General features: G+C 42.7%; 1 protein-coding gene across 1 annotated transcript in view; it reads left to right on the forward strand.

Annotated features, from left to right (window-relative positions):
- The window catches only part of kdm6ba (lysine (K)-specific demethylase 6B, a), a 95,224-nt gene that overhangs the window by 28,352 nt on the left and 44,372 nt on the right, over positions 1–22,500 (forward strand). Inside the window, exon 4 of the mRNA XM_056368497.1 lies at positions 6,754–6,820. The gene's annotated coding sequence lies outside the window, so the exon portion shown is untranslated. The remainder of the gene's footprint in view (positions 1–6,753; positions 6,821–22,500) is intronic.

Consider the following 22,500-nt stretch of genomic DNA (forward strand, 5'->3'; position numbering starts at 1 on the left):
GGACAGCTCTGACAGCTGAGAGCAAAGCAAACTACGAGTGTAACACATTCGTGGGAACTTCTGCAACAGTGTTGGGACAAAATTCTGAGCAATATTTGGTTTCCATTTTAGAAAGAACGCCACAGGTGTGTTCAGCTGCTGGAGGAGTCAAAACTTTTATTTAGTTAATTAGCTTTAATTTTGGAGGCACTGAGACATTGAATTTTGTAAATTTAAATAAGATCTAGAGGAATGGAGGTGTTAGGTGTTCTAAAACTTTTGACACGGGACCAACTCGATAAAGTGACGAAAACGCCCCAAATTTCAGGTGATGATGTCTGACTTATAGTATGGTCAGGGCCCCTGACACTAAATCTTGCCCTGGGCCCCTAAAAGCCTGTGGCCAGTCCAGTGTGTATGTATGTTGTTCTGTGGGTGTATCTGTGTTCAGAGAAGCTTTTTGAACAGCTCAGCAAAAAGCCACTTGGATCAAAGCTTCAGCATCCATAAAAATGACTTAAATGCAAAGAGAAGCCGTGTAGAGCAAATGGAAAACAAACACACACACACACACACACACTCTCTCTTTCCCTCACACCCACTCTGTGTTCATCCACAGTGAGGTGTGGGCACTTCATCTTCTGAGTGGTCAGAAAATGAAGTGCCAGACCACTGCTGAGGTCATGAGGGTTAGAGCTCTGTGGGGTCAAAGGTCAGGCCCAAAAGTCAGGCCTCTGCACGTGCCCAAAGCAGGTTTCCTAGCAACCAGGCAAAGGGAGGAGAAGTTTACAAATGTGCACTGGCAGAAGTACACGTAAGCAGTCAGAGTCAAACATCCATATTTTCTCACACACAGTTTAGAAGTTAGAACCACTATGCAACACATGCTCCAGCATATTGAACACAGTTGTGGGATTTTCCTTCTCAGGCTGATTTAGTGCATTTGCGTCATTTGGTCGTCTCCACCCACTGAATTTCATTGCATTCCATGCTCTAATTAGTACAACAAAAAGCCTCATTCGCAGAACATCACCCACTGTATATTCATCCACTCACATGACATGCCATGATGCACTGACAAAACTAACTGAAAGGCACATTTGGGTGAAGCTTCCTCTGAATTTTTCCCTACAAATACATCTTTATTGAGCTTTTTTGTTTCTTTTTAGAACCTAATTTGGCATTACATTTCCTCATTTGGGAAACTTTACACCATTCAGTCTGCAGTGTTGCTCCTTTTCAAATAGACTCAGTGCCTGTACCGAAACATTAAGAAGCTTCTTTACTTCCATCATGATTTACTTAATTTTGGGCATCTGTGTCCCTGTCATTTGTGATGGAAAGTCAGGCCATTGACTTGGTTATGTTTTGCTTTCTTGCCTTTGTGTCTCGCCATTTTTGTCTGCATTATTCCACTGTTACAGACCTGGGCCAGTCTGTAAGGACAGCAACATGGCTCTCATTAAAAGTACTATAACTCATAATAATGGCTGTCATGAACTCAAGTGAGCTGTGGCCTTATTAGGAATCATAAATCACAAGGTGGTAAGTTACTCCTGTCGCTCGACAAGACATTACCCTTTTTAACGGTATGCTTTATCCAGTTTTGACATTTATTTACAATTTTCTTGTGTTTTTCTCAATGACTCTCCTCCGAGGTGTCTTATAATTGTTTTCGACAGTTATAAGAAGTGTTAAAGTTGTTTGTATTTTTCAGCTGTACCTGAATTTCCATACACCTTTGCTCTAAGTGTGCATTTTCTTTGGCACATCATTTTTCTTTGGGGAACTTACACATGGTATTCATAAACGTTCGTTTCTTTTTTCTCATTTAAAGAGAAAGTTACTACATGTAGAATATAGCATGTAGACAACTTTGATGTGGGCTTACAGGTTTAAGGTCACTGTGATTTAAGTAACCAATAAATTCTTTCATGCCCTGTCTATGTCCCTCTCAGACACACTGCACATATAATGACGTGTCCCTTTTGAGGTCAGGTTGCACACATCAAAGCCCAGCAGCCAAGTCAGTAGCCACTTTCAGACATGCACTTTTCTCCAAAGATGTGCTGGCAATTTTACGTGCCCATGTCACGTTTGAGTCCCCGACAATGTAACTACATGGGACCTGGTAGCACTTCTGTAACATTACTGCAGAGCTCAGGTTGGAATTGATTGTGATTACAAGAAGGGTACTGCACAAATAAGGTTATATATGTAAATACACATTAAAGAGAGATATTACATGCACATCCTGTTTCACCAAGACACTTGAATGACTTAATTATAATTTCTTATGCAAAATGAAAAGGCTCAAGTGTTTATATTGCTTGGTAGCATTGGACAGACTCAGGTTTTAATATCTCACTTTCTGTACAGACCACTGTTTCCATTTTTAAAATCACACAATAAGTATTTCTTCTTTTTTTTTTTTTTGTCTTATTGGGATTTGAATTATTACCTCTTGTAGCTAGACCTGTCTAGCTCTCTCCTTCCTTCCATGCACATACACACAGACCCACTTTGTCAGCAGTATATTGTCTCTTCCATCAATTTGTCATTGATTAGTTAAACAGTAGAATGTGGAAATAGTCATACTCCCTCAATCCTGTTTGCCAAGCTGCCTCCACACCCAGACAAACAGACCTGTACAGTATACAGAGTGAAGCGGTAAACATGGAAAGTGTGAGAGCTACACTTTTATATATTATACACTACTTTGGTGATGTTTTGTCTAATAGATATTTTGATTGAATAGTTGAATAGGAAAAGGTGTAGAGATGTCTGAAAATAAAATAAATCCAAGCTGGTAAGACACGATGACAGGACAAAAGATTGGAGAAAGACAGAGAGAAGAAAGGCGACAGAGAGATGGAGCATATGGATGGAGGAGGGAGCGAGGTGGAAAAGAGACAACTAATTAAAGAAAGTAGAGTTTTAGTTGGGTGTTGATTCCATGAGGAGTAATGGTCCCAGGTGTGTGAGATGAGGGGAAGCAGAGGATATGAGGGAAGGGGAAGGAAACTAGGTCTTCACACGCCATATGTTCTCCATCTCTCCCCCTTTCTTCTCACTCTCTTTCATTCGCTTTCATTTCAGGCACTGGCTTACTGAGACAAGCCTATCTTGAATTGCTTTTCTTCTTCCTCTCCGTTTTGTATTTCTCCCAGAGTCTTTCTCAGCTATTGCGGTGTATTGCAGGTTAAGTAAGGTGACAGTGGGATTGAGTGGGTGGTGGTTTGGAGACAGAGTGATTGTGTGGCTGTTTGCATATGCTTTTATGTGCATTTCAGAAAGCCTCAATCGCGACCATGAGTTGTTTTCACAATCTAAGGTGTGTTTATTGGGGATTTCTGTCGGCTGTCCCATCTGTAGATTGGATTTCAGTATTTGTCTTGTGTATTCTGTTTTCTGTTGAACTTGTCCTGTGTTTACATTGTTTTTTTTGTTGATTATGGATTTCTTTGTGTTCATTGGGTGAGACTGCAGCTTTGCTGAATTACAGCAGGTTTGGTTGATAAAAAAATGATTGCCTCTTTGCATGGTTGTACCTTATCAATCAGTAAAGGTCCACATATCCCTGCTAGTGTTTCATTCCTTGACCACAGCACAGGAACAGACCATGAGTTTAAAATGACATGTCATCTAAAAATAGCTGCTAAACTCACTCACCCTTCCCTCAACGCAGCCCCACTCAGGCCGGATAACCCCCACCCCCTCCCATGTCACCAATCTCTCCACCCAGTCATGAAATGCAAGCTTCTCCCACTGTACATTCCACTCAGAGGAATGAGCCAACTCCCCTGTAAATTAGAGAGTGGGGGGCTCCTCATTGTTTTCTTCCTAACAAAGGCAGTTAGCAAACAAGAGTAGAGCGGCTTCTAAATGGTGGTTAGCTGGGTTTACTGGCTGAGAGGCTGGAGGGAAGCTGCTGCTGTGGCTGCTGCTGCTGTGTCACCAGGTTGGAGTGCCTCAAGGCTCCGTCCCGGGGCCTCTCTTTGGTCTCTCATTTTCTTTTACCTCTCTCTCTCTCTTGTGATGGTATGCATGTGCGTCTGTTTTGTGTGCCCATGTGTGGGCCCTCAGGCTGTTGTCAGGCAGATCACGGGAGCTGCTGTGAGTTAGCCTGGCTGTCTGTGTCTACCTGTGTACCTCTATTACCTAAAAAGGTTGAAAGAAGGGAGACAGGGGATGGGAGGAGGAGGTTACAACAGAGAGATGGAGTGAAAGCGTTCCTCAATGTGCACAAAACATGTCCGCAGGGGGAACTGCAAGCCCAGCAAGATTCACAGACTCCCAGCATCTTAAAACAAGACTCCCCTCCTCTCCCCCTCCCCCTCCTTGTTCTCCTCCTTCCCCTCCTCCCCTCTCCTTGGCCCTGGAGTGGTTTAAGCAAAGGGATAATCTGTGGAGGAATTCCAAAAGGCTGGAATCCAGGGATTATCTCAAGAGGAAAATAGTAGATGATGGAATATTTAAGGGTTTACCTGAAATGATTGCTCGGGTTTTTGCGCTTGGAGGTTTTAATTTGTGACAGAAATGACTGATTTCAGTTCAATAAGGTGATAAAATTGACAAAACAACAGCCTAAGTAGTATTCTCGTGTGTGTGTGTGTGTGTGTGTGTGTGTGTGTGTGTGTGTGTGTGTGTGTGAGTGATAGTATTTAGTGGGGACCTACACTCTCTCTTGTCTGCAGCAGTGAATTTCACAGAGAGGAAGTTTCAGAATATTCAGGGGTTTTCTCAACATTTGTTCAAATAAAATGAAAAGTTGAAGCAGACACAGTTAATAAAGTGCAGCCTGGTGCCAGTATGGATCACTGGCTCAACAACTGGCTCAACAATGGCTTGTTTTCACTACTTCAATTGCATTGTTGGAAAGTGTTGTCTGCCAATCAGACCCAATCATAAGTTTTATGAAATGAGTCTCAAGCTTTCACTCTCACCCAGTTGGAAGTGAAGTAACAGTAGCCTGTAGCAGTGTGCCGCCACTAAGAGTGAAGTTACATTAACTGTTCATCAGTATCAGTACAAGTAGTCTGATTTTCAGTTTAACCAATCAGAAGTGTTTAGATGTTTGTTGCTAACTTGTCGGCCAGTTCAATGCTACAAGTAACTATTTTCATTATCAATTAAGCTATGCCTCAATTCATTAATTGATTATTTAGTGTGTAGAATTTCAGAAAATTTTAGAAGACGTTTTCCCAGAGATCACAGTGATTTTTTTCAAATTGCTTGTATAAATCAACAGTCCAAAACCAAAAGACATTCAGTTCATGATATAATGAAACACATAAAAAGCAGAAAATACTGACATTTCAGATCTAATTTAATATCAGTTATCATTTATGCACTGACCCAGATGAGACAAGATTGGCTGCCATAGTCAAGCATGATAAATAAATCAAACTGAGACTGAAGATAACCCACTACATATTAAAACTCAGTCAGTTTATACTTTCCTCGGCATTTAATTATCAGCTTTTAGTATGTTGTATCTGCCTGCTACTGCAGCATTCCCATAATCCCTCTGGACTTTTTTTGACCCTCTTTCTGTGGCACAAACCTGGTGGTATGTGGGTATAATAAATATAGGTTGGCAGCAGGATGGTGCTTAAAATGTTGTTACACTATCTGTGTATGGCTGTGTTATTGTAAACAAGCTGCATCTTGGAGGCTTAGCTCCTCCTGTCCTACTTAAGTGGTCGATAAACAGGCTTTAGCTTTAATTATGGCGATGTCTGATATTGCGCCTTCTTACATCATGCTGGTATCTTGTTTATGTATTTTGTCTGGCCGTGTGTTATTTGTGCGTGTCTGTCAATATTTCTCTAAGTGTGTGTGTGTGTGTGTGTTTGTGTGTGTGTTATCTGTGTCTGAGGATATAATGACAGTGGGTGAGCGTCTTGTCTGGCAGCTGTAATCACTACCACTTTGTGAGGTTGGTCAGTACATTGGGTTCTGTTTGCCTTCGTATCTGTGTGTGTCTGTTAGTGTGTGTGTGTTAAATTACATCAGATCTTGTGTTTTTTAAAATGCCTCTGCATATGTTCTGCTACACTGTCTCCTTGTCTTTGTTGTTGATTAATATTCAGACTGTGTCTTACTTTGCTTCTGAATCTGTGCATAAGCCATATGTGTTTACAGGCTAAATATTTATACCGCTATATATACACCCTAAATACTTCACTCATTAGAAAAACAAAAGCGTCTTTTATTTCTTTCAAATGATCCTAGTACATAAATATGTCTTGTATTGGGGTTGGCGCTTATGATGCCTGAACAATGTTTCTTTGATGTTTGAGGTGTTGGGCAGAAAAATGAATTCAAGGATACATTGCAGTTGTCTCGAATTTCTGAGCATAATGTGTGTAATTAACAGTTTTATACATTTGTGAGTCAGCTGAGTTGTGACCTCGACATTCTGTCTGAGGCAGGTTTTGTGCTTCTGCCTACAAAGCAAAGTCCGTAAAGAAATATTTTTGTGACTTTGGTGTTGAAAACTAGACTGGCCTCCACATCCCCATCCAGGAACACCGACTGCGAACCAGACCATATCACCTAACATCAATGCCAAACCTCGGCGACACTCTTGTGGCTGTTTGGGAGCAAATCTCTGCAGCAAGGTTCCAAAAGCTGGTGGAAAAAACCTGAAACTGCAGGAGTGGATGGCAGCAGAGTCGTGACCATGCTTTAGAAATGAAATGAAATGCAGCTGAATGTTGTGTGTCTGTGTGTGTCATTTCTTATTTCTGTGGTATGCTTGCTTTTCAGGTACAGGCGATATCTGGCCCACCCAGTTACAGTCAGTACACACCCTGAGTGTGCACAGCAGTGGCAGGTAAGAAGAACAAGTGTGTGTGTGTGTGTGTGTGTGTGTGTGTGTGTGTGTGTGTGTGTGTGTGTGTGTGTGTGTGTGTGTGTGTGTGTGTGTGTGTGTGTGTGTGTGTGTGTGTGTGTGTGTGTGTGTGTGTGTGTGTGTGTGTGTGTGTGTGTGTGTGTGTGTGTGTGTGTGTGTGTGTGTGTGTGTGTGTGTGTGTGTGTGTGTGTGTGTGTGTGTGTGTGTGTGTGTGTGTGTGTGTGTGGTGTGTGTGTGTGTGTGTGTGTGTGTGTGTGTGTGGTGTGTGTGTGTGTGTGTGTGTGTGTGTGTGTGTGTGTGTGTGTGTGTTGTGTGTGTGTGTGTGTGTGTGTGTGTGTGTGTGTGTGTGGTGTGTGTGTGTGTGTGTGTGTGTGTGTGTGTGTGGTGTGTGTGTGTGTGTGTGTGTGTGTGTGTGTGTGTGTGTGTGTGTGTGTGTGTGTGTGTGTGTGTGTGTGTGTGTGTGTGTCTCTCTCTCTCTCTCTACCCTAATAGATTATCGATGCATTGCTGGGTTGGTTGGCTACAGCAGACAGTGGAAATGGGCCTGGACTCCCCTGAGGAAACAAGATATCTAACACAAACACACACACAGCTAATACACACATGCAGTAGCTACAGACACAATGTGACTTGGTAGGAAAAAAAGCTCTCATGCGCAGGACTTTAAAGCACATTTTACACACTTACACACTTACGTACAATTAGACACACCACACACCTGCTGGGTCTTTAGAGGAAGCTGAACTCCATTCTGCCTGAATCTGAAGATGAAAGGAGAAGTGGAGAGGAGAGACAGGGAGGAGGGGGAGGAGGAGGGATTTGAGGAGAGGAGGATAAGGAAGCAGAGGAGGAGAGAGAGGGAGACAGGCAGGGAGGTAGAGGACAAAGAAAGAGAGCAGATAAAGAGGAAGAGGAGGAGCAGGTATGAAGAGTGATAGCCAGCTCTGCATGCTCCCACCTCTCCTCCCTTCTTCACACTCTCTCTCCTTTGTGAACAGATGGGTGGATGTTTCAGAATGTAATGAAAGCAAAAACAGAGAAGAGGGACAAACAGACACATATGTACAGTACATACACAATGGCAGTCACACACGGCTGCACACACACTTTCACTCCACCAGACAGATGCGATACTTTGCATCCCTTGTTGCTCTCTGTCTCCTCACTATCTGCCACTCTCATATTTACATATGACATGGTCGCTCTGTGTTTGTGTGTGTGTGTGTGTGTTGTGTGTATCAGCCATGAACTAGTCAGGGCAGACAGGTTCTTCAGTCTTGTACCCACCGACAGTGCAACAAATCTGAATTGAGACAAGTGATGTTCCTGGACAGAGAGGGAGGGCAGGAGGGAGGAAGGGAGAGGCTCCAGGCAGATGATGAATCAGATGAACGGAGGGAAGAAAGAGATAAGGCGAGATAAAGGAAAAGGAGGCTGAGAGGGAGGGAAAAAAGAAGGCATCAAACTTGTGAGCCCTGTGGGTCTTTGCTTGCAGAAGGAGTTGGGCAAATGGAGGCATGGTGGAGAATTAAAATGTCTCAGTGCCAGTGAGTTCACCAGCGATCTGAGCTGAAACCATCGCACATCACGACATACAATCTGCCTGTGCTCGGAACTGATGGAATTTGTGTCATGTGTTGTTACATTTTTAAAGCTGCTCCAGGGACTTTTCTGTTGTTGGCAACTTCAAATGACACAGAAAATGTAACAGTGTGACATTTAAGAACTTCACCGCGTTGACATATTGTAGGCGTCATCAAACCAGACAACCATGATTGTTTAACAGATAACGCAGGCATCAGATGGATTGTTGGACGAAAATAACACTGGCAAGGACAGGAAGTTGCCAAATAAATAGCTCACTACTTAATCTGATAATGAAATTAAACAGTGAATATAAATCACAGAATTTAGAATTGTAGATCCTTCAGGTGAAAGATAAAAGTAGTGGATCAGTGATTAAGATGTTATTTACAGTGGGATGTTTTTTTAAGGCCCATAACTTTTATAAAGTAACTCTTATGAAGTTAACTTTTATGATGATGAGTCCACAGATTCAGATTGGAACGTCTTGACTTGTTTTACCATTTCAGTCATTTTAACGTCTTCTTTCATTTCATCCTGATATTACATCCTGATCATTTTTCAGAATTTCTTGTGGATGAAAGAAAACAGCATGGAAGTGCTGCATAAGGATTCAGATTGATGCGATGGCTGAATTTTGCATAAAACCCTTTCAATAGCACTTGCAACATGGCTAACTCTTACCTTAAAACCCTTTACAAAACAATTTAGTATTTTGAAGACTTGTCAAACGTGAATATCCATCATTAAGTCTTTCAACAACTGGATTGGGTTTTATTAAGATCTTCAACTTATCATGATCATCCCTTAACTTTTCTGGAATAAAACTGGACCATCAATGCCAAAAATGTAGCTGGTAAAGGAATAGTTTGGGAATAGTTTGACATTTTTGGGAATACATTTTCATAGCGGTAGATGAGAGGATCGATACCACAAGGCTATAGCGAGCAGCCAGTTAGCTTATCTTAGCATTACGACTGGAAACAAGGGGAAACAGACATTATGAAGTGTTGTCATCACTGGGACTCTTTTCAGAAAACCAGCAGAGACTTCAGGAAGTTACTGCTCCAGGCAAAGAAATAGTGTGGCATGTAATGCCTTGTAAAACCACAGCAGCCCAGATGTTCCAGTCTTGCTCTGACACATTTGCACCCAGTCTTATTTGTTGGATAAATTTATCATGCGTGTAAGTTTTTTTTTTGTTTTTTTTTTTTAAATTGAGCAGCTATTGATCAAATAGTGCTGTCTCCAATCAGCGTCTTACTTTCAGTGGATCAGCCTCTCTTTTTCTCTCCGTCTCTCCCTCGAGTAAGACTTGCTATAGTGAGGAATCGACAGCAGAAGGGGAAGGAGAGATATTCAATGGGGGGAGAGAAAGAGGTAGGAGGGGTGTCGGGAGAGACGGTGCCTAAACCAGTGTTAATTGAACACAGCTGTACCTCGTTAAACATTAATTGGCAATTAATCAGCTCACCCCCCCCCCCCCCGTTGAATATATCTTGAATATATCTTTTAAAAGACAGAGAGAGAGGAAGAGAGAGAGAGAGGGGGGAATAAAGTAAATTATTCACAGTAGCACAAGGAAAGCCTGTTCTAGCTCAGCCTCCCTCTCCGTCTCTCACTCCACTTTTCTCTTTCCTCCATCTTCTTACTGTTCCTCTCCCTCTCTGTGCTCCATTCAGCCCATTAAGCTAGTTTTCTGCCTTTATCTCCGCTTCCTTCCCCTCATCCGTCTGTAGTTCATCCAAAGATGGAGAGAGAGGGAGTGAAAGAGAGATGTCACAACAAGGAGGAAGAGCCAGAGGGGAAAGAAGGGATGGAGGATGGGGTGGAGAAAGGAGAGGCCCTGATGCTGCTGTATGAAGGGAGTCATAAAGAACGGGAATATTAGTGAACAGAATGTGTGACTGTCTACACTCAAGTCAGCTCACTTAAAAATGAATCCAGGCTTTTCAAAATAGGAAAACAGCTTAATCTTTTCTTCTTTGTCCTACTTTGATTTTCAGACTGCAAGAGTGCACATCACAGCCAACATCTGGCACGTAGTGAACACACACAGCCCAGTTACTCTGCTGAGTTTCAGCTGGTGAAACCTCAGCTCTGCCCTCCTCTGTGTTGTGTTGCAGCCAAACCCACAAATTTGATAATGATTTAGATTTACTTATTTTTCTGTCTCTGTTATCAGAGAACTCATAGAGCTGAAAGTATTGATTTAATCGCAGGTCATAAATGCTACCTGCTAACCAGGCGAATACTGCTGTATGTCAGTCAAATCACCGTTTTAGTATCACAGAGTAATCATAAATAGAGAATCAGCACCTGCACTGTGTGGTTTGTATCAGTGATCACAGAGTTTGATCCCATAGAAAGTTGTGTTCTTTACTGCGACAGAAGTCACGTTTTCCCATCAGGTCCATTCATATGACATGTCGTCCCAACACGTCTGAAGGCATGAATGTTTATAGCCGTTCTGAACAATCACACTTGAAGGTCAAAGGTTAAAGGTGAAGCGTGGAAAGTCTGCTGTCAGAGAAGGGGCAACAAGCGATAATTGATAATATGTGGACAACAATGCACACTTTCAGTCTTTCTTTGAGACATTCATGGTGTTGAAACTAGAGATGGGTACCGAAACCCAGTATTAAACAGGCCCCGGGGCGAAATCTTTAAAGAGTATGGATAAGCTCCGGCGCTATCGGTTCTGCTTTTGGTACTTGAGAAATTAAGAAAATAGATTTCCTGTTTATTATTGAGACATAAATGTTCCCCTGCATTTCATCTCACCTTCTCCGTTTCTGATTAAGACATTCATGCATGAATGACGAATATTTTCTCCTATGAGACAATAAGCAGTGATAATTCTGTTCATTTGTTTAGTTTTTTTCTTGCAAAATGACAAAAAGTACCGATAACATTACCATTAAAGCACCGGATCGATAAGTGGTATCAATAAAAGTAGTAGTACCGTCAAAATCTAGATGATTCCCATCCCTAGTTGCAACCCCTTCCCTCACCCCAGTAATGACATCAACAAATTATGAAGGGGGGTTCAAATGGTGTTTGACCATCCCACAAGCACTTCTGTTGAAGCTGCTCCCTCAAGGTTTTGAGTGTGCGGAGAGAGAGAGCCAAAATGGAGAGAGAACGTATTTTCAGATTCAGCCAGCTAGCGTGGATGCAGTCTGAGAGTGACCTGTGAATGCTGCTGTAGTTTATATCCAGCATATGCGGCCACAGGCACTTTTTGTTCCTACTGTAAAGTGTTTGAAGACATTCTGTGTGTGCAGTAAACCCAGTCTGTCCCGCAGATCCAGTGTGCCCGGTGCTGCTGGCTCTTACATAAGAGTAACGATTACAGCAACAAGTATAACCTGTAGTGCACTCACTCACTGACACACATTCTTTCTCTGCCACCTTCCCTCGATCTGTCACTATCTCCTCAGCCCTGCTCGCTCTTGTTTCCTCTCCTTCAAATGTTGGTTATTTCCATCTCACACAATTAAACGCTCTCTTTAATGCTTTGTTTCCCTCCGTCTCTTTTCATTATCTGTTGCTGTTTCTTCTCTCTCCACTCTTTTTATCTGTGTCACTTTGGCTGCATCCCAAAATTCCCAGCTATTACTCACCCTCTGCGTTTCTACCTTTCTTTCTCTCTTTTTCACTGTCCTTTCTATCAGTCACATCTATCTGCCCTCACCATCTGAATCTCTCTTTCTTTCTCTCCCTCACTCACTCTGTCTGGGCTCCAAGTCAAATATTATAAATGCTATTGCACACTGGCTAGGGGCCAAATCAGCAAGGCGATAAATCAATACAGTGAGAGAATTATGTAATGTGCCACCATATTGACTGGCCTTCTCTCCTCCTGTGCCTCCTCCCTCCCTGGGTGGTTTCCTCCTCCGCTCTTTTTTCTCTACCATCGACTTACCTTGTTTTACTTCCCTTTGTTTGCCCCCATTTAACCTGATAAATTCTCAGTCTTATTTACAGCATTTGCCTCAGGGTTAATTTTTGGGTGAAAGCATGCTACATACACTGACGCGCAGGTTCATACACAGTACAACTGCTGTCATCAAACTATTATCACCTCTTGGAAGTAACAGTGGAATAATTCCCCAGATAATGAGAGGATATCTAAATGTGATAAAATGTAATAAGATGACAGTAGTTTGAATCGGTGAAAAAAGCCAAGTTTAAAGCCCAAGTTTGACTGAACTTTGAGAAACAAACAGCTGAGTTTAGGAGGACACCATCTTGTGATTTTACATGCAGAACATTTTAGCTACTCTGTGAGTGTGTTGTTTCATTTTGTTCTTGTGCAATGCTTAATTACAGTACACTGAGGGCCCCAGGCAGTAGACTAGAAATGAAGGATGGAAAAACACAAACCATTGGCTGGTGTACAGTATACAGTATGCTCTAGTGGTGCAGTCGGTCCGTGTGGAGTACTTGTTAATCTGCAAAGTTAGGTTGTGAGTTCAAGCCTCACCTGGAGCAAAGATTTGTTGCCCAGTGGAGGCTCAGTGAAGAAACATTTTTGTAGGTTTGAATCATGGCTCTGACCTCTCTAGGTGAAGTTTAGGGATAAGGTGTTTCTACAATAGTTTGCTCATTTTCAAATTTTACAGGTTAAAGTCTGATTAGTGCTTCTGCACTTTCAAGTCTCGTATTATTGCTATTCACATACAGTAGGTGTCGACAATACATTGATTAAATTAAAAGTTATAACAATAATGTAAACATTCTCTTCATTGTCTCAGTTCCTTGTTGGTCTAACTTCAGTGATGTTGGATTTTCCTCTGTTTAACTCCTCAGTGTTTGGTGCACCAGGCTGCAGATGCAGCTGCACAACACATTTTAAGCTAGTGTGCATGTCTGGCTCCGTGGCTCCTCTCAGAAAGCCTGTCTTTGCATCCCTGTATAAATAATAAGATTATATCAATTATACTCAGTTTAATACTGAAGGCATTGCTTATTTCTGGGTGTGTCTTTATGTTAATTTAACAGTGTAAACAATACAAAATGGACAAAGAAGCAATGACAATCATGTGGAGATTTTATCATTGAGTTGATGGAAACTAATAACACACAGCGTTACACACCAACTGCTTTCTTAAGGGTTAAACAGTTGACCCAGAATGCATCTATGTCAGTTCAAATGTGCAGAGTTCAAGGATATTCTGACTGAGACGTTTGAGATAAAACTAATTAGAGGTGGTTATCAGCTGTAATAATGCATCATAAATTTCCCTTGCAGCTGTTCTCTGATGAAAGGTTTTCACTTCAAACAGCTTTGGTTTATGCATGTGCACATCAACAAACATGCTTAATGCAACATCTGTATCTAAGCACTGTGCATCTGTAAGAGTGATGCACCAGAAGTTGAAATGATCCTTTTTCAGAGGGCAGATACATTCAGCAACTGGCGCATACTCAGCTGCTGATCTTACGGAAAGTCTTCAGCTCTGCCTTCAGTGTTTCTGTCTCAGTATTCTCTGTTACCTCTCTGTTCTGGTCATGCAGTCTGGAGCTGTGTCTCCTGGTGTCCTGGCGTCTTTATGGAGAGAGGGAGGGAGAACGGGGGGAGCAGTCTATAGGAGTCAGTGAGTGCAGTAATAGTGCCTATATTTCCTCCAGCCTATGCCCTGGTCAGAGAGTGCAGCGGCTCCATGCTGTATTTTCCATACCGTCACCCCTTACCCGCCCTCTCCCTCTCCCTCTCTCCCTCTCTCCCGGCTTTCCGACTGTACTTTTTCTCTCCTCTCTGGAATTCCATCTTCCTGCACGTGGCTGACACTCAAGAGGGCATGCTGTCTGTGTGTGTGTGTGCGTGCATGCGTGCGTGCGTGGGTGCGTGTGTGTGTGTGCGTGTGTGAGAGAGAGAGAGAGAGAGAGTCTGAATGTGAGCTATAGGAAATATCTCCCAATGAAGAAAAGGAAACATGAAGTATGCATTTTGTGTGTGTGTAACATGCCAACAGGCGGGCACTACTGTGCCCACTGTAAATGCGGTACATTTTGTACCAACATAGTTAATAGTACACAGAACTAAAATATATCTGAACAAAAGCTCATTTGCTTGGAAACATTATATTAGACTTTGTAAATGTCATTTTGAATAGATTTGGTTGGTTTTTCATTTGTCAGACTTTTTAAGTCCGACACTAAATAATATTGATCTGGAGGCATTTGTTCCACTAATGTAAAGTGATTTTCTCAAGGAAATAAACAAAAAATCACACACTGATAAAAGTGGAAAAAGAGACAGAAATCTATAATACAGTGCAAATAGAACTGACATTCAATCTCCTAGAGGATATTTCAGTTTCTTTTACAACTTGGATCTTATTTTTATAGTTTTGGCCATCAGTCTTATCAGTAATAAAAAAGGTATTTCGTGCAAGAATAGAAGCAATCAATCAGCCAGGTTTTAAACAAAACCCCAGGTCAGCCAAACCTGAGAGTTTATTTTGGAGAAGAAAACAGTAGCAAGATGACATAACTACCATTACAGTACTGACCATTGTAAACATCCATTACCATTACTAGACCAACTTCCTGGTTCAGCTTTGTGCTACCATACTTGGAGACATTTTCCAAATACAGTGGTTTAGATAATCTATGTAAACTGTTGACTTGGTTTCAACCTATCTGGTCGTCTAACTGCTCGGGTTTCTTGCACCAGAATGAGCCTTTAAGGTTCAAAATTGACAAAGAAGCTCGCAGACCTGAGTTCACAAGAAGGGCAACAGCAGCAAAGCAATCATCTTATCTAATCTAACTGATTTAATTAGCAACAGAAATGAGATGTAGTAAATCCACACAAAACACTGAAGGCATGCCGTCAGAAGCCAGTAAATGTAGGAAAAGAGTTGCTAAGTTTTCCAGTGGTCATGTTGCCACAGGTTTGGAGTGTGGAAGCCATTGTTCCCACCGAGCCACATGTTAGCTGGTTTTTATGCTAAGGCCTTATCACCAGCTTCACACATCTGTTGGTGTGAAGATGTTGGTGTAATAAATCCACATCTGTGCACTAAAAACAGGCTGCAGAGTTTTATAATCCCGATCGAAGGTTATCTGCATCTGTATCGATTTGTGTTTTTATTTTTTAATCATCAGTGTGTGCACTGTAGGTGAAAGCATGTCTCCATCAGCCTTACATCACATTAATGAAGAAGAAATATCGAGGTAGAGAGCGAACACAGAGGCTCCTTCTGCTCTCCAATCCCATCTGTTTGACACACAGAGGGAGGGAGGGGAAGGATGGAGAGAGGGAGGGAGGGAGGGAGGGAGGAGAGAGGGAGGGGTGGTAGACGAATGAGAACGAGGCCAGATCGGGCTGAGGGAGGGATGGGGGGTGGAAAGGGGGGAGGTGCTGTTTAGAGAAAGGCAGGGAGTGAAAAAAAAAATCAGAGGGAGGCAGGCTGGGGGGTTGGGCTCCGAGCCTGTGCATGTGTATGTGAGTGAGAGAGAGAGAGAGAGAGAGAGAAAGCAGCAAGCAAATGTGTGTTGTGTATGTCTGTGTGTGTTTGTGCGCGTGTGTGCGCTCGCTCTGTTCCTTTCCTTTCTTTGTTTGACTACTGAGTGGGAAAAAAGCGAGACAGAATATAGAGATAGAGAGAGAGCAGGAGAAACACAGACAGAGGAGAAGAAGACGATCTAAAACGAGAGTCACTTATTTTTTTTAGAGAAGGAGAGAAGAAGAAAGACAAAGAGGATTTCTATTTTGGTCTGTTTTTTTCCCCTTTATTCCCTTGCAGGCTGTAGAATAAGAAAAAAATATATATAAATAACAACAACAACAGCACTGCATGCTTTTGACAACAGTGTCATATTCAGGAGTAGTGTGTGTTTTGTGTGTTGGCTTGGTGCGCGTGTGTGCTGAGGAGGTGGGGGGAGGCAGCCTGTGCAATTTAAAGGGAAAATACAAGGCACACACAAAGCTGGGAGCGCAGGCAGGAAGGCAAGGCAGCAGGAAAGGAAAGAGAAGGTAGTGGGAATCTGCTGAGCTGGCTGACGCTTTAACCAGCAACCCTCCTTTGGATTTTACTCCACCGAGCTGACCCTGTGTCTCCCTCTGTGCTCAGCCTGAGCCTGGCCACGGTAAGACAAGCTTCCTATCCACAACCTCTCAGCTGTTTCACCGCTACCGCTCTGCAGACAAAAGCAGGAGAAAGTTGCTGTGTGTGTGTGTGTGTGTGTGTGTGTGTGTGTGTGTGTGTGTGTGTGTGTGTGTGTGTGTGTGTGTGTGCGCAGATGGAGAGGAGCTAAGCTAAAGGCTGAAGCTAAGGCTAAAAGGCGTGAGGAATGCAGCACAAAGGGAGCTTGTGTGCTCCAGCTGGGGCTGTGTGTGTATGTGTGTGTGTCTTTGTGGACGGGCTTGAGTGTTTATGTCACGGGGCTTCCTAAACTTTTGCATGTGAAGGATGCCCCAAAATAGACAAGCACCAGACTACAAACCCCCTTTTTGGAAAAAGATTTCTGTCTGATTGTGTACTGAGGATGGACAGTGAAAGCTCCTATCATAAGTCATTATATTGTGACTTCTAGTGCTTTACATGAGAGCAAATGTTCTGAAATTAAACTAATTGTTGTTGTACCGTGAAACCAAAGAAAACCCTGTCCAGAGGAGTCTTGAATGTCCTAACAGTGGTTTGGTTGATGTTAGAGCAGGGCGATTTAAATGCCCCTGCTGCCTCCACAGCCAGCTGGCTCACCGGCACAGAGGACACAACACAAAAGTAGTTCATTTCTACTTCTCCATCTCTTTGTGTCCTTTTGTCCTTTTTTGTCTCCTTATCAATTTTCTCTCCTTCATCCTCTTCCTTCATGTCTTTTCTGGCTCTTTCGCCTTCACAGCTGATTTAAATGCCAGTTTGCACAAAAGATTTCTGTCTTTCTTTACCTCCTCCTTTCTGCTCATATCTCCGTTCTCTCTTTATCTCTCAATCATGAAATAGGCAGGTGACCGTATTGAACAGGGGTCTTGTGACTTTGTTACCTAAGCATTAATCAGTGAATGCCTATCTCCTCTGCGTGCGCACACACACACAGATGCCGGCTCCCATTAGCTTCTTACTCACTGTATCAGTTAAACATAAACACACAGACCTCGGTAATACAAAGTGTGTGTTGTCCCGTCCAGCGTGTTGTGGTCTGGGGGCTTTCAGCGTGTTCTTGTCAGTAGTCTGGTCTGCGGTCAGCACCCGTTTTGTAAATGTGTGTGTGTGTGTGTATTACTGACATGTAAAGAGCTAATGGTAACCGGCGTTCTGTGTTTCTGTGTGCGTGTGTGTGTGCGAGCGTGCGTGCATGTGTGTGTGTGCATGCTCCTCCCTGACCGAGTGTGTGAGAAACACAACACTAGTGCCGGCGTCTGCCTGGAGCTAATATTGGTGTCAGTATGTGACTGTGTGTGTGTGTGTGTGTGTGTGTGTGTGTGTGTGTGTGTGTGTGTGTGTGTGTGTGTGTGTGTGTGTGTGTGTGTGTGTGTGTGTGTGTGTGTGTGTGTGTGTGTGTGTGTGTGTGTGTGTGTGTGTGCTCACGGGTCCCTGTCCTAATTAAGTTTGTGCCCCCCGTGTTCAAACCAATGCAAACATTCCTAGAATAAAAGCCTCACTAGAAAGCAATCTCACGCGTACTACTGTAAACCGATTCCTACAGTACTCCTCCACATGCACACGTGAGCACCCGGCCCGCACATGCGCACACACACACTTCCACACACAAGGCAAAATCACTGTTACTATTCCATTTGCCGCCCCCTCCCTTCCTGTTCCCCCCTGGGGAATTTCCTCCTTTCTCTCTTTTCATTAGTTTGTTAACAGCGGAAGTAGAGCATCTTCTATTCTGACATTTATTTCCCTTTTTCTTTCTTTTTTTATTCCTGCACCACTTCCTGTCCAGCTGCGATTATCCAATAGTGGTATGCCAGGCGCGGTTCAGCCAGGGTCGCCTGCTGTGGACTGGAATACATCATAGCTGCAGGCTCGCTATCTGACATAGCCTTGCCCGATTAGGAAACACTGTATACAGGACACAGCCAGCACTAATGCTGTGCTAATCTGTTTATACTGTGCTGCTGGTTCCCATACTGAATACAGAAGATGCTGTATTACAGGAGAATATGATATGGCTTTATATATTACATTATCGTATGGAAGAATTGATTATGGTAGGATGGATTACTTTTTGATACAGTTCTGCTCTGTTTGATCAAATGGAGTAAGTTTACTGTACAGTTGAAAGGTCTGGAGGTAAAACAACAAATAATATGGAGGGATAAATGATGTTAAAAGGTAGAATATAGTATATATTATATAATATAATATTATATATATATATATATATATATATATATATATACAGAAACATAAATTATCTATCTATCTATCTATCTATATATATATATATATATATATATATATATATATAGATAATTTATGTTTCTGTGTCATGACAAACACCTGGTCCGCTCCACATAGGATCATTATAAGACACAGTTACATATCAAACATCAGAAATATAACAAGGCATCTTCCACCTATTCAAAACCAAAGGAAAAACATCATTATAATGTATATATTTCTACATGCTTTCAAAAAACATGTATTTTCTTTGCAGATTTTCAATTGTGCACCAACCAGATAGAAAAAACAAATGCCTGAAATGGCTCTTTTTCTGATCCTCCAAGCTTTCATCAACTGTCTGACTTCATTGTTTGTTGTAGCCTTTGTGCATCGTCCCTTTTTAGAAAACAAAATATTGTGTGGTTCCCAGTCATAGACAATAGACACAAAGTGTTGTGTTTTTAGTTATTCACAAAGTAATATAGTATGATAGCATCTATAATGTGGTGAGACAGATTCCATTACTTTCCATTCTGGCTGTTGTTTTTTTTCTCTGTAGGCTACAGTTTTGCATAGTCATTAGTTGGGGGAGGGGGTGACCCGGCCCAGCTGTGAGTGAACGTGTGTGTTTTGCTGATGCAGATAAAATATGTGGATGTGTCCTGTGATGACAGTTGATTCTGGAGCTGTCTGTGTAGCAACAAGCCATTTCCTGCACTCAGAGCCATTAGGACGCCACCCAAACCTTCCACCCCCATCTGTCACCCACCGTGCTCCTGTGTTCCTCTGCAGATGTGCACACGCACACAAACACACATCGAGAGGAGGCGGAGAGAGAGGGGAGTGTGTTTTTGTGATTGAATTTGTATGTGCATGTGTGCTGCTGTCCTCTTTACCCCTCCTCAGCCCTGGGGCAGTCCCCCCATGGCTGAAGGGGGGAGATTGTGCATTCATTGGAATGGAGGCTGAGATGGCAAGGGGGAGGAGGAGGGTGAGGGTGATTGAGTGTGCTGCCTGGAGAAGAAAAAGAGAGACAGAGGAGAGAGAGAAGAGGAGAGGGGGAGGGGTGGGTTGCCTTGTGTTTTAAAACAGAGGGAAAAGGGGGAGGAGAAGGAGAGGAGCAGACAGAGGAGGTTCAGGGGTGGAGGTGAGGGGGAGCTGGCTGGCTGGCGCCGTGGCTGGGTTGTGTCTGTGGAGAGAGGACCTGGAGCTTGGCTAATAGCAACTCATGTCAAAGTAATAATGTGAGACACTTTCATGTAAATAAATGTCTGTTTGTTCCTCTGATTGATAGATTGTTCTATTAATTCAACCTACAGCCAGTCCATGAAAGCTTTTAGATCTGCACCTCTGTACCTTCTGCGGCATATATTGTGTATAATGTGCGTCTGAGTCTGGAATGAAGCATTTTGGATTCGTGCTTCGACAGTGATGATGGTTGTGTTAAAGGAATATTACACAAATTCTGTTCAGTATTTATTTAGTTTGTATACGAGCGCAACTGAGCTGTGTATATGTAGTGGGTGGTACCAGCTGGCCTTGTGCTGTCTCCAAAGCATTCAAAGGTGCAGTGTGGTGTATTAAATAGTGCATATACATCGGTGCAAGTGCTAACAATATTCTCCTTGCACAACAGTCAGCTGTTCAAAGCATATTTGCCAGAATTTGTGCTAAGTCCTTTAGGATCCAGGCTCTATTGCTAATGACAGTGTACACACACACACACACACACACACACACACACACAAAAACACACATTAATACAGTATAGCTGCATTTTATTCTGTGGCTAGTCTAGTCTGATACTTTATCTATGACTACACCAGTTTAATATTCACAGTTTGTTAAGGCACAGAGGGATAAGGCTTAGGTGGTTAATTCTATTATGCAGGGTCAAAGGGCTCAGGCAGATTAGCTTTGGCCTTGGAGGTAATATCCACCATAGAAACTAGGAGTAGCTGTATATGATTAGCTGAGAGTAAGACAAAGAGAGCGATGGAGACATGATGAAAGACAGAGGCAGACTAGGCGGTCTGCTGTATGGTCAGGTCCACGTGCTGCAGCCTGACTTCCTTATTTATTCAGGTTGGTCTTGATCTGAGCTGCAGTCACAGAGACGCACGAGAGAAAGAATGAGAAAGAGAAAATAAAAAGAACTGGAGATGAAGAGATGTGTGGGAGAGTGAAAGAAAATTAGCCATGCTGAGATATTTTGAATGCTCCCATGCACTCACACATAGACACAGAGACGCAGAGGTAGTACGCTGAGTGTGCACATGACTTCTTTGTGTGAAGGAGATGGGCTGGGGTTTGTTGATTTAAGGTAATGGCTTCCAGTTGTCTCAGTCAGGAGAAGGCTGTGTCACTCCTACTAGGGATAGACAGGGGATTGGCAGGCAGAGGGAAGACAAAATCCATAACACACACACAGACACACTCGTACACCCACATGCACCTAAACACACAGAGATTGGGTGACTGGCCTCTTTGCCACAGAGCTTGTGACTGACCGACTGACACAGGTGTGTGTGTGTCTGTATGCACACGAGTCCTGCATGGCTGATTTTATCACAGCTTGGCAAAGGTCAACAGTAGAACTGTGTGTATGTTTATGGCATCTCTCGCATAATGTGTGTGAATGGCTGTAGGTTGTTAAAATGTACTAGCTCTGTAATGAGGGACCCAGAGAGAAATGTTAAGGGTGGGGGTGGTGGGGGGTTATAATTGAAACCTGTCAGGTATTTGGTTGTGTCACTTTTTCTTGACATTCTGTCTTTGCTCCTATTTCTGCTCTAAGCACTTCTTTATTTCCCTGTTAATGATGCATGAATATCCCTGAGACACAGGAATGTGTTTTCCCTCTGTTGTATTGCTTGTATTCATTATTAGCTGCGTGTAGTATCAATGATATCTGCACTGTAGCTTATCCTACTGCACCGGGTAGGAGCAGCTGCTAAATGCCTAAAATCTAAACCACAAAAAATAGAACATAGAAGTGCACAAACACAGATTTGCATTAACACACAAAAACACAAGACAATTGGCCCATGTCCCTGTGTCTTTACTGCTCTCTGTAATTGCACTCAAACAAATGTGCAGTCTCTTTGAAGGTTTCTGCTCTTATGCTGTTCTCCCTTTCGTTTTCTCTGTATTTGTTTATTTGTGGTGTTTCTCATCAAGTGATGTGGCCCTGCCCAGCTTCTGTGTGTGCATGTGAGCTTGTTCCTGCACTTACGTCTGCATTTCAGTTCAGGGACTGTGTGCGGAGCAGCATGAGCTTGAGACAACTGTTAAAAGTAGGCACAGGTTAGGTTTTTGCACCTGAATGAGTGAGTGAGTGAGTGAGTGAGTGAGTGAGTGAGTGAGTGAGTGAGTGTGTGTGTGTGTGTGTGTGCGCGTGTGTGTGTGTGTGCGCACCCTGGCATCTGTGAATGAAAGGGTGAGACTTTCACCAACTCTGTCAGGGAGCTGGGTTTGCTTGTAGGTATGTGTTTTGTTTCTGTGTCAATGATACAAGACTGAAACAGTGTTCGGTCATGCCTTGTCTCACTGGCTTTACTCACTTAATATGAGTGTATCTACTCCAGGGCTGCACTCATAAAGACGTGTAATCATGTGTTCTGGTTTTTATTCTATGATAATATTCAGATAAAAAAGTACTGTATATTTCTGCTACAAAAGGTACAGTTTACTGTTATTAATGACATACATACTGTCATACTATTGATA

This window comes from Seriola aureovittata, chromosome 23 (assembly GCF_021018895.1).
Source record: "Seriola aureovittata isolate HTS-2021-v1 ecotype China chromosome 23, ASM2101889v1, whole genome shotgun sequence".
Lineage (NCBI taxonomy): Eukaryota > Metazoa > Chordata > Actinopteri > Carangiformes > Carangidae > Seriola > Seriola aureovittata.